This window comes from Pteropus medius, unplaced genomic scaffold, assembly GCF_902729225.1.
Source record: "Pteropus medius unplaced genomic scaffold, Ma_sr-lr_union100, whole genome shotgun sequence".
In the NCBI taxonomy this organism is placed as follows: domain Eukaryota; kingdom Metazoa; phylum Chordata; class Mammalia; order Chiroptera; family Pteropodidae; genus Pteropus; species Pteropus medius.
The window spans coordinates 16561614-16573979 of NW_024356249.1; the positions used below are offsets into that span (position 1 = coordinate 16561614).

At 29.8% G+C, this 12366-nt stretch overlaps 2 pseudogenes; both read left to right on the plus strand.

Annotated features, from left to right (window-relative positions):
- The first annotated feature begins 2731 nt into the window (after positions 1-2731).
- On the plus strand, positions 2732-2849 carry LOC120601370 (uncharacterized; annotated as a pseudogene).
- Positions 2850-10250: 7401 nt separating this feature from the next.
- Positions 10251-12366, plus strand: part of LOC120601063 (60S ribosomal protein L5-like) — a 48418-nt pseudogene continuing 46302 nt past the window's right edge.

Below are 12366 nucleotides of genomic sequence, written 5' to 3' on the forward strand. Positions count from 1 at the left end.
CAATAGAGTGTCAAAACACATGAGGAAAAATCTGATGGCACTAAAAGAAAAATTGATAAATCCAGTATTTTAGTTGGAGGCTTAATCACATTTCATTCAGTAATTGATAAGTCAAGTAGAAAGAAAATCAGTAGAATATAGTGACCTAAATAGCATTATGAAATATATTTGTTCTAAGTATTTATATAATGCTCCATCCAACAACAGCAGAGTATACAATAGTAACATTATTCTCAAGTTCACATGGAACATTCACAAATTTGTACCACATTCTGGCCCATAAGACATACTTTAACAAGTTTGAAAATAGACAGTATACAAATTATGTTCTCAATACAAAAATTGAATTAAACTAGAACTCAAAAATAGAAAGATAATAGTATAATCTGCTCTTTATTCTAATCCTAGTGCTGCTTTTGAAGAGAGTTTATAATTTGTATCTGACACTAAAGCATTCCTGAGGGATAATGTGTTTTATGAAAAATTTCTAAATGTATGAAATTATTCTTTATATATAAAAAGACATTAAAGGAGCTTGAATGTGTTTCTTTCCATGGTTTAAAATGAGTAGATTTGATTTTGTATACTTTTTTTTTCCTATATCTATTAATTTGGGGAGAGTGATTATTTAGCCACAGAACTTCCCCAGATTGGCTTTTGTTTGGGAAAAATTGCTTGGTGGTTTTTGCATTACTGGATAGACTGAAGTCTTAAATAGTAAAGTTTAAAAAATAAGAAATAACAAATATATATTGGGAATTAACCAATACAGTACTATATGAGTAAAAAAAATCATAATAGAAATTAAAATATTTAATGTAAGTGTATGTAAAAGTACAATTTATAAAAATCTGTGCAATGGGGAAAGAGAAGTTGTTAAAAGGAAATACAAAACATTAAATGAATATATTGAAAACAAAGGTCGATCTAAAATCAGTAACCAGAGTTTTCACCTTAGGAAACAGAGAAACAAGAATAATTTAAGCAAAATGCAAGCAGAAGAAACAATAAGAGAGTAGGTCTCAACAAATTAAAAAATATTTAAACAAATGCAAATGTTAGTTTTTTGAAAATTTCAATAAAACTGATAAACTAGCTAGGCTAACAGGAAAAATTCTGATCTAGAAAAAATATTTTTAGAATACATCTAGTTACAAAAAGTTGTAAATATAATACACTTTTCATATGCCCATGCTATTTCCTTTATTATTAATTAATATCTTACATTAGTAATATTTATCACAATTAATGAAACAATATAGACCTATTATTATTAACTTAAGTTCATGCTAATATTAATATTTCTGTAATTTTTACCTGTCTTTTTTTGTTGTTGTTGTTTCTGTTGTTCTAGGATCCAATTCAGAATAAAATGTTTGTTTTACAAAAACAATTAGGAATTACGTAATGGTTCTACTTCTCAAACTCAAAATCAACTTCAAATTTGATTAACAAACTTATACTAGGGAATTAAGAAATTCCCTAGAAGTGTGTCCTTGTTTTTATGTCTTTTCTATACTGTTTATTTAGAAATCTTTCTTAGTTTGAGACTCTGCTGGTAGATTTAGGTATTTTTTTTGAGTACTCACATGTTTATTTTATTTTATTAAAAATTGCATTTCAATTACAATAAAAAAATAAGGCACTTATAATTGAGAACTTAATTTAGCCCAAAGATTATCCTTAGAAATTATACTCTAAATTCATTGTTTTGGAGATAATAAGACTGAAGACACAATAAATAAAATTCTTTTCCAGGATAATAGAGCTAGTGGTAGAGCTCAGATTACGATACAGATCTCTGAACTCTCAATTCTGTGCTTTTTCCTCTTTATAACATTGCTAAATTTCCATCTTTATCTCTGGTCTTATTTCTCCAGCTTTAGGTATAAATTAGGATAATTCCTCCAGTCCTGTTTCTGCATAACTGGGAAAAAATTAGAATAGCATTTGAATAATCTACAAATATAGAACTCTAAAAAATTTACAGCTGCAAAATATTTTTTGAAATATATTTAAAAATGTTTAGAAATTTAATTTTTTCAAATATTTCACAAGTGTTTTTTTTTCAAAATGTATGCATTTCATTTTTATGGCATCTTTTATAGTAAATCATTGCTATACAGGCTTGATATTTTTATCTTCGAAATATTATAAGCCATTTTAACCAAGAGATAGCCCATACATAGCACCTGTACTGACCTAATAGACAGTAATGGCTCATTTGTGAGTTTTATAACCTAAGGGTTTAATATTTCATTGGAAAGACTCTAATAGGCTTTGGCATGGAAAAAAAATCTATGAAAGAGTCAGATGACTTTTTATAGATTATTAAGTAAATAACACTCATATAAAACAATATACATGTCAGTACCAGGAGATTATGTAAATGTTACAGAGGTTTTTTTTTTTTTCCTTTCAACTAACTGTTTGAATTCCTACCACATTTAGAGTTTTTAATGACAGTTCTGGTTTAGAAGAAGTTATATGCATATTATAAATTATTGTTGAGCACATTTGCTTAAGAGAAAGAATACTGAGATTATTTAAACTCCTATTACTTAATCGGTGTCTCCTTTTCTTTTTTAAATATTGTTTTTATAATTATCATATTATAATAAAGTATTTACTTAATTTTGAATAAATAATTATTCTGGCATTTTGATAACACACTCAGAGAGTTAGGAGATAAGCACTATCATACTTTGATGATTTAAAGTTCAATTATAATGCCTGCGGCCATGCTTCCCTGAGGAAGCCTGATCCAGTCTGATCTCGGAAGCTAAGCAGGGTTGAGCCTGGTTAGTACTTGGATGGGGACCACTTAGGAAGACCAGGTACTGTAGGTGTAAAAAATAAAAAAAATGATTATTGTAAGCTGACAAGGTCCTTGCAATCTGTGAGGTCAACCAAGGGTTGTCTCGCCTAAAAACAATAAATAAAGTTCAATTATGATGCAATTAGAAATATTTACCAGAATTAAGACTTCACATACCCTCTGACATTACAATTGTATTATTCGATTTGTATTATCAAGCAATTTGACATCTAACATGACACAGCTATATACAGGTATGTACATATAAGCCTACATACATAGCTCTTAAAAAGAATATAGAAGCTCCACATCTAAATATACAAAATATAATTTCAAGATATATCATTAATTAAATAAGTCAATATACAGAATATTATATGTTGACTGTAGAGTGGGCTACCTTTGGATGTATACATGTGCATATCTACGTGTGTATATATATATATATATATATATATATACACACATATATGCTTATATATATCTAAAATATCTTTCAGACTATCTTTGAAAGCATTACCAAGAACTGACAAAAGTGGTTGCTTCTGGGAGAATAATGAAAAGCTAAGGGCAGAGTTAAGGTAGAAGTTTGTTTTTCCATATTGCATGCATTACTGTAACCAATGAAAAAATAGATAAAATGTAAATAAAATATAAAAAAATGTTATACACTTTACTTGCTATCATTAATATTTAATCCATTTCATTTACTTTCAAATAAAGTACTGATGTTTTATTTTTTTCTTTATAAATGCAAAATATGTCTTCAAGAATGTTCCTCCATTTTATATTGTAGGAGAAGCGTATCTTTGAACTAACTTTGCCTTAATTGTCCTTTTACTATTTCCATGTCCGTGGATTTAAATTTCATATTATTATGTAGCTTTGAGTTTAGATGGCCTATTTTTTTTTCTTTTCCCTCTTCTCTATAAACATTTAGAAAATACAACTGGAATTATTTTCGAAAGTGGCATTGTGATTTCCTGGACTCATTTACCTTTTGAATTTGCTTTCCTGAGAACACTCCTACTTATTCTCATTAGTAAAATCAATTTCTTGAAGCTCATTTAGTTATGTAACCATAATCCCTAACTCACAATTTTAAAAACACAATGGGGGTGTTTTCAAAGAGATGATCCACCTTTTATTTTTTTCTCTCTCTCTTTTTTTAAATGGGATGTCATCTTCATTGTATTTCATTCCCATTACTTTTCAAGCTGCCTTTTACATTTTGAATTTTCTACACATTTACTGTAAACTAATTGGTTTCTTGAACATTCTTTTTTTACTTCATTGAACTATGAGGATGGAGACTATTTGATGAATACTTTTTTTCCCTAATTATTAAATATAGTTCCTAACTAATATAGCAAGCTAGTTAGTACCTCACCTAATATAGAATGTAACTTTTTGAAGTGCGAGTCTACCTTAGCAAAAAACAAAACTATGTGGCAGTGACAGCGTTTGGATGGCAGGAAGTGAGAAAACCAACACTGGAAATTTAAAAAATGATAATCCATGTATGTAATGGGAAAATTTTACTAAATCATCACTGGCAATAATGAAGAAAAAACGTGTTTTTGCTGGGTCAGCCACTCCAGGAGAAGAGCCTTAAAAGCAGGATGTAGAATACAAAACCCAGTTAGAGTGTGTTGGCTTCTATGGGCCGGTTTTAAAAAACATGCTGAAAAGATAGTTTAACACATAAACACAGAGGCCAGTTTGCAATCAGAGATGAAGTGACGAAAGGGCTTCTGGGCTGAAAAGTCACTGGTTCTAACTCCATGCAATGGTTTGTGAGGACCACAGTTTTAGTAAAATATCTCAATTGAACAATGTGGAAGAAAGAAAGCAGAAAGCGATGAGAGAGTAGAGGGAGAGAGAGGAAGAGAAAGCTCAAGGCCGAGGACTGAGGTGAAGTGGAGCACATGGGGGCAGAGTAGCAGAAAAGTAACTCGAATTTGAGACCTGTGACTGGGAACAGACTTTGGGCGTGGTCAATGGCAAATACAACACATAGTACATTTGTTAATGAATCTTATTAGTAAAGAAACCATAAGGCTGAATTAAAAACACCTTTGATATCTGTGATCCTTTAGACCTCTAGTCTTCTATAAGCAATAAGCTTTAAAGACAATATGATCCCAAAGATGGCATGTTCCAAAATATTTACTTCAGATATGGCCAAGGAGAATACTGGATAAAAAGTTTCCCAAAGTGTAGAGCGAGGGATCATGACAAAAAAATGGTCAAGAGAGTTCCTCTCAGAGAAAAGATTCAGAGTCTAGTAAATGTTGGTGCTCATTTTTATTGCTGCAGCCCAATAAATGGGCTTTTGTTAAGAACCTGAGTTTTAATTATGGTCAAATTAAAAATTTTGATTTACTTACATTTGAGAATTCACTTCAAAAATAAATCAAAAGCTATACATTATTATCGTTACTTCTTTATCATTTGTACTCCACAGTATCTGTATTATCCATTATAAAGCATATCCTTTTCTCTCACAATAATATGAATATGTTGATACATAAACATACACATGCATAAACACGTACATATCCATATATATTTCTCTAAGAATACAGCTGCATATATACTTGTTGAAAATTATAACTTATATGTGTACAAATATATATGGTCTCCTTTGTATAAGGTAGCATCAGAATATTTTTGTCTATCTCCATAGCACTGTTAAGTATAAAAAGAAAATTGTTATTACTAATAAATAAGATTTCTGAAAGCAATGTTGGTGATCATATAAGGATAAGATGGAAATTTACCAGTGAAATGGAAATACACAAACATATAATACCTATTATATATTAGATACTTTGCTTTGTGTTAAGTCATTTACTCACAATAACTAAATGAATGAGATATTATAGACATTTAAATAAAAAATAGAAACAAAAATTAATTTATTTCACTTTGCATAATTGATAAGTAATGGACTGAGATTTCAATCTAATATTCTATTAGAGTGAAAAGTGCAAAATTGACCCAATATAAAGATTACATAGTAACAAAATTACCTTCAGGAAAATTAAGTTATTCAGATCTAATACAGAAGTTATTTAACAAATCATTTTATAAGAATTAGTTGAAACTATTATTATATTTTCATCTCTTTATTATCAATTTATTTTTGTAGTCTGAAATTTAGATAAAAATACTGCATATTAGCTACTAACACATTCATTTTAAAAATAAATTTACCTTTTTAAGTGTCAGGGAAAGAGTGATTTAATACATAGTATTTTACTTTGCTTGGAAAGATATTGAGGCATATGATTGATTGTGGTAGCTTTCAAAACCCTGTGATTACTAATTTAAAATTGGAACATTAGGCAAATTATCGAAGGAATCTTTTATAGAACTTGTGAATGATTTTGTAATTCATTAGTCTAAACTCTTTTAAATACTGTCTGCTAAAACATAATCTCTAAGTAAATTATTGATGTGTGCCTTTAATGAGAATATTACAGTATGTACAATTCAAACACCAGTTATTAGTATGTACAATTCAAACACCAGTTATTAATTTAGCAGAAATTATTTTTTAAAATTGGCTCAACCATTGATTGAAACCAACAAACTAATTTTACCTTTCATGAATCTAAAGTGATATCCCAGACACACCTATTAAGTGAAGTAGTACTCTTAAATATAGGACAGCAATATAAATACAAAACTCTAAAAAGATAAATATTTAGATAGATTATAAATACAATAATTTCATTAGTATTTATATTATTATAGAAAAGAGAAAACATCTTTGTTGTTTTTAAGATATTTTGATAACATAATACATTTCTGACAGTAAAAGTGAAAATTTAATTATCTGATTATACCTGCCATGCCATAGTTGTATAATAAAATTTTCTATAATGATGGTAAGTTTTGAGCTGGAGATAAACTGTTTTTTTTCCAGATTCATGTGTACTATTATGACCCAAGTTTGCATGAGGCAGTGCTCTGATTCCTTACAAAGTGGTATAGTAGATCTCTTATAAATAACATATAATACACTATATTCCACGTAGCCAAAAATGACAGTTTCAAAGATTTTCAGTTTAACCAAGAATGGTAAAGATGAAATTGTTTTCCAGAGAAACAAAAAGCCAAGCTACAACTGTCTTTTAAAAAGATTACTTTTTAGACGATTTAAGTAAATTACTAATTGCATGATTTTTTTTAAAACAACCTAATATTTTCTCACACCTAACTAAGTTTAGAAAAAAAAAAATCTCTGCACTATAATATGTCTCTCAGCTTTTCTTGAGTATTATTTTATTTTCTATTTGTGATGACTTTGTCTAAAAAACAATCTAAAAATACTCTACCAAGTAACATATAAATAAAACCATTCTACCATTTTTATTAAAATGAGTATCTTCTTGACTATAGGAACTCAGGTTTAGTTTATTGTTTGCATATAACAGCACCAACAGAAGAACAAATAACTCTTTCAGGAGACAGGCTATGAGCGGAGGGAGACCAAACTTATGTGTGTCAGGCTATTTACTCTTATTCAATTCTTTCATTTCTTCTGAAAGATGAATCATTTAAGCAGAACGATGCTTCCTTGAACTTCTTTTCGAGTTATATGAGACATGTTCTCATGGTAGAAGACAGATAAACCTCTGCTTAGTACTAGTAAAGTTTGTTCTGTCTGTGTTCCACCAGTCAAGAAAAATTAGCTGGCTAAGGTGAAAGTCAGTGGGAAAGTAGATCTTTTTCTTCCACATTAAATCATGGTAAAAGCGAGGATAAAAATTGAAACTAATAATAAGATAATAAAATAAAATAATAAAATTGCAAACAAAAAAAAGGGAAGACGAAAGGAAAAATCCTGAATGAAAATATGATCTACGCACTGAGTCAACCAGATCAATACCCTTGCATTTTTTTATATCCATGCCTTTAGACTCTTATTTCAAAAATAATGACTGCAAAATTATGTCACTAAACTAGATGAAACCATTATTAACTTGACTCATTTTGGCTTTCTGTTTTGTGAAATTAATACTATAGTCTTGTACACAAATCACCAATTTTAATTATATAGTTTCTAATCCTTACATAATAGAACAATGCACAGAAATGACATTTTTAAAACTACAGGCTGAGACAATTATTATTAAATATTAATTACAATTATAGTAATGAATATTAAAATATATAACGATACCAAGGTCAGTTATTTATAACATTTCTGTTTGTCTGGCCAATCAATTTCTCTACCAATATTTTATGACATGTTGGAAGATAAAATTACTAATATTTTTAGTTCTTTAAGGGGTAGTAATAGAAGATGGTTTAGAGATTTTTGTGTGTTATGCTGTTAATGTACACATAAGCTAACTGAAAAATGAAACTATCTTTGCCTACATGTACATTGCCATTAATTTGATCACCAGGAGCATGTGTGCAATAATCACAATTCTATATTTCAGCTTTTGCAAAGATCTAGTAATATTATGAGTTAGAATGATTCTGAATAATTCTGAAATGAATGTATGCTAAAGCAGTTAGACATGCCTACATGAGACATTTTCTAAACTTCTTTAATGTCACAGTTTACTAATTACTTTACATTAATATTATATTATTAAAGTGTGTCAAAATATATTTATCTTTTATTAGAAACTAAAATCCTTGTTTATAAGAGCTGGTCAACAATATTTATTAAGAAACACAATGGGGATGAACACTTTACTTACTGTCCTTTAAACTTATGCCAATCTCAAGAATTCTAAAATTACATGAAATATTTTTATACCTGTTAGCGACTAAGCCCTAACCATTTGCTTAAGGAATAGCATATGGTCCTCCAAAATGTGTCTTTCCTTTTTTCTGGTAACATGAATAGACTATATTTTCCACTTTCCTTGCAGTGAGGTGTGTCTATATGACATTGTGATTGTTGATGGAAGGTGAGCAAAAGTGATGTTTTCCATTTCAGTGTCTAGTCCTCAAGACAGTGGCCTTATCCTTTCCACAGAGTTAGAAAGAGTTAGACTCATGGTGATTCAGCTTTGAGACATGAAAATGCTTTATGGGATGTGGCTACAACATGTTAGAAAATATCTGAGTCTCTGAATGTTCGTGTAGAACAGAGTCATTTTGTAAACACTGACTATTAACTTAGAATTATTATATAAAAAGGGAAATAAATTTGTCTATTTTTTCAAACACCGTGTTATGGGGCTTGTCACATTAACACCAATGCACCCATTATGGTCATTTAATTTAGCAAAATGGCATAGTAATTTTAATACTAACTTCTTATAAATGCACATATATAGAGAGATGTTAAGATAAAATCCTGTCATTAAATATAAAATCTTCTTTTATCACTTTTTAATCACATGGGTTAGCTAATAATGTTTTTGATCATTGAAAAGATGAATCTCATTTCACATTATTTTGCAAAATCACACAACATAAATACACTGAACATCAAAGAGTACCACTGCTAAATTATGTATGTACAAAAACATATGTCAGTTTGATATCTCCCCATTTAAAGTTAAAAGTGGATTATTCCAAATCTTTTTGTCTTCATTTTAAAATTTTATCTTTTCAAGAAGTTTTTTCAGAAATGAAATGTAGTTGAAAATTCACTAGAAAACAAATACTGTTCAAAATAACATTTGAAAGGTTTATTATATACAAGCTCTGAAAATTCTTTGTTGATAAAAACTATATAAGATTAAAGATTTCATTTTTAATGTTTTAACTATTTGTCTTGAAATATAATTATTTAAGCTCTGGAAAACATAATTATTAATTATGATATAATATAATCTATGTTTTGCATAAAATGGGTTCTCTACAATTTAAATCCAGAAGAACACTTAGGAGTAGCAGGGTGCTAGGTGCTGAAATAAAGCATAAGGATGAATGCACATTCTGCAGAAAGCATTTGAAATCTATTAGTACTTTTCATTTAAGTATTGGCTAAGTTATTTTAATGTTTAACTTTGACGACTCTTGATTTTTTTCAAATGTACATCAAATTAAGCAAAGTTAATGCTTATGCACTGGCTCATTAACTTCAACTTGATAAAAGCATTTCCCAGAGAAAATATCATCATCAATGACTTATGTTTCCATAGTTTGGGTTTTCCCAAGTGCAGTCTTGAGAAGTACAAATAAAGAACTGAAGAAAGTGGGGCAGAGGAAAGCCGATAAAGAATGTATTAATGAGTCAATTGCTCCTAAGGGCAGCTAGGTTCAATCTTGCTGGGGTGTGGTGGCCAGCTGAGGAGCACTGTGGAACAAACCCCAGGAATGTCTTACTAGAGGGCAGGTAGACTCTAACTATTATCTATTAACTCTCCTTCTGCATTGGTAGAGCATCACTCCCAAGAATGTTAACTCTACCAACTACAGAATTGCATCTGATGGTGAGGAGTAAGCGCCCATGGTGCTGGAGAAAGCCCTCAGGCAGAGAAGGGGAACAGACGCAGGGCCTCAAGTTAAGATGCAGTCAGCATGTTGGAAACTAATGGTAGCTGTAGGTGAACTCAGATGGCCCAAGGCAAATGTCCTGGTGCTTCAATAGCATCTGCTGCAGTCTACTTTATGTCTATTATATGGTATTTGTTTATTCATCCAATATTTATGGAATGCCTTTTATTGGAAATATCTATTATAAATGCTTGGTGAACATCAGTCAACTAAACAAACTCTTTCTTCTGGAAATTCTATTCAAGTAAGACAAAAAAAAAAAATGATGATGTAATTAAGTGACATAGAATTGCTAGGATTTAGTTAGGAAAATTGTCATCCCCAATCCCATTTACCTAAGCACCTAGGAGTAACAACCAGCAAGTTTTGATTTATTATAAGCAAGAACTTTGTGCTGTAGATATCTGAAAACAATAAGAAAGAATGCGTCTTGAATTAAATAGTTGAATTTTTATACGTCAAATATAATATAGAATAATTGGTGGATTATCTGAGATATTTGATAAATTAAACTCTTTTTTAACATTGAGGGTAGTGTTATTTTTCAAATTGTTTTGATTCTTGATTTGAAAGCAAAAATTCTTAACATTTTTTAAATTAAATAATATTTTAAATATTTTAAATATCTCATGTCACCAAAGAGTATACTTTGATTAAAGTTTCCTCTTAAGAAATCTCATGAGCTATGTACAAAGCATATGTGTTTATTATAAAATCTCCAGTTCCTAGTATAACATTTCACACATAATATGTACTATATTATCTGTCCAATGTGTATATTCATGGATTTATTTTAAGCTTTCATTTAATATTTTGAAATTATTTTATAAGCATTTTAGTTTACATATTTATCAGGCCATCTCTGTATGCTTTTTTTCTCCTATATGTGTTTACATTTTGAAAGTAAGTTAGCTACAAAGTTTAAAGAGAAGAGGAAAGAATGAATTTTAATTATTCTTAATTTAATTAAGAATGTTTTGCAATAGAAACTGTTTAAGTAAAGCTTTGAACATAGTGAAATTTCTTTTGAAACTGGTGGTTGGTAGTGGTAAGCATGCCCAAAATACACAGTTTCTAAAATTGCTTGTATAAAGTATATTTCTTGTATACAAGTAGCAGGGGATTTAGGAGATTAATTCATAAACTGTATGTGTGACAAGTTAAAGGAGTTGCTATTTTCTTTTGATTGTTTTTCTCTAAACCAGAAAAAAAAATGGAAAAAATCATAAGCTTCTAAATGAAAGGTGAAGTAGAGACACTTTCTTCCAGGAATAGCTTTAATAGAAAAACAGAGACTATATAGAGACTATATAAAATAGTCTCTCTTGTTTCTTCTTCTCTGAAATATATGATGCAGATTGCTCTAGATCACTATTTTAAACCACCGATAAGAACATAACATTATAGCACAAATAAAGCTCCAGGATTTCCAAATTACTATATATACTATACACATATACTCACACACATAAAGTAGAGGCTCTAGTCAAATTCTACAGTACAAGTATATCTTGGAGACATTGCAGTTTAGTTCCAGATCACTGTAATAAAGAGAAATTGGCAATAAAGTGAGCCACACAAATTTTTTGGTTTCCCAGTGCATATAGAAGTTATATTCGCACTATACTGTAGTCTCTCTATATATACTGTGAAATAGTATTATGTCTAAAAAAATCAATGTACATACCTTAATTTAAAAATATTTTATTGCTAAAAAATGCTAACCGTCATCTGAGCCTTCAGCAAATCATAATCTTTTTGCTGGTGGAGGGTCTGGCCTTAATGTTGAGATGGCCTCTTTCCTTAAATCTCATGAGCAAACCTCTGTTAGCTTCAAACTCTTCTGCAATTTCCTCACCTCTCTCAGCCTTCATAGAATTGAAGAGAGTTAGGGCCTTGCTCTGAGTTCGGCTTTGGCTTAAGAGAAAGTTGTGGCTGGTTTGACCTTCTATCCAGGCCACTAAAACTTTCTCATGTCAGCAATAAGGCTGTTTTGCTTTCATATCATTTGTGTGTTCACTGGAGTAACATTTTTATCTTTCTTCAAGAACTTTCCCTTTGCATTCACA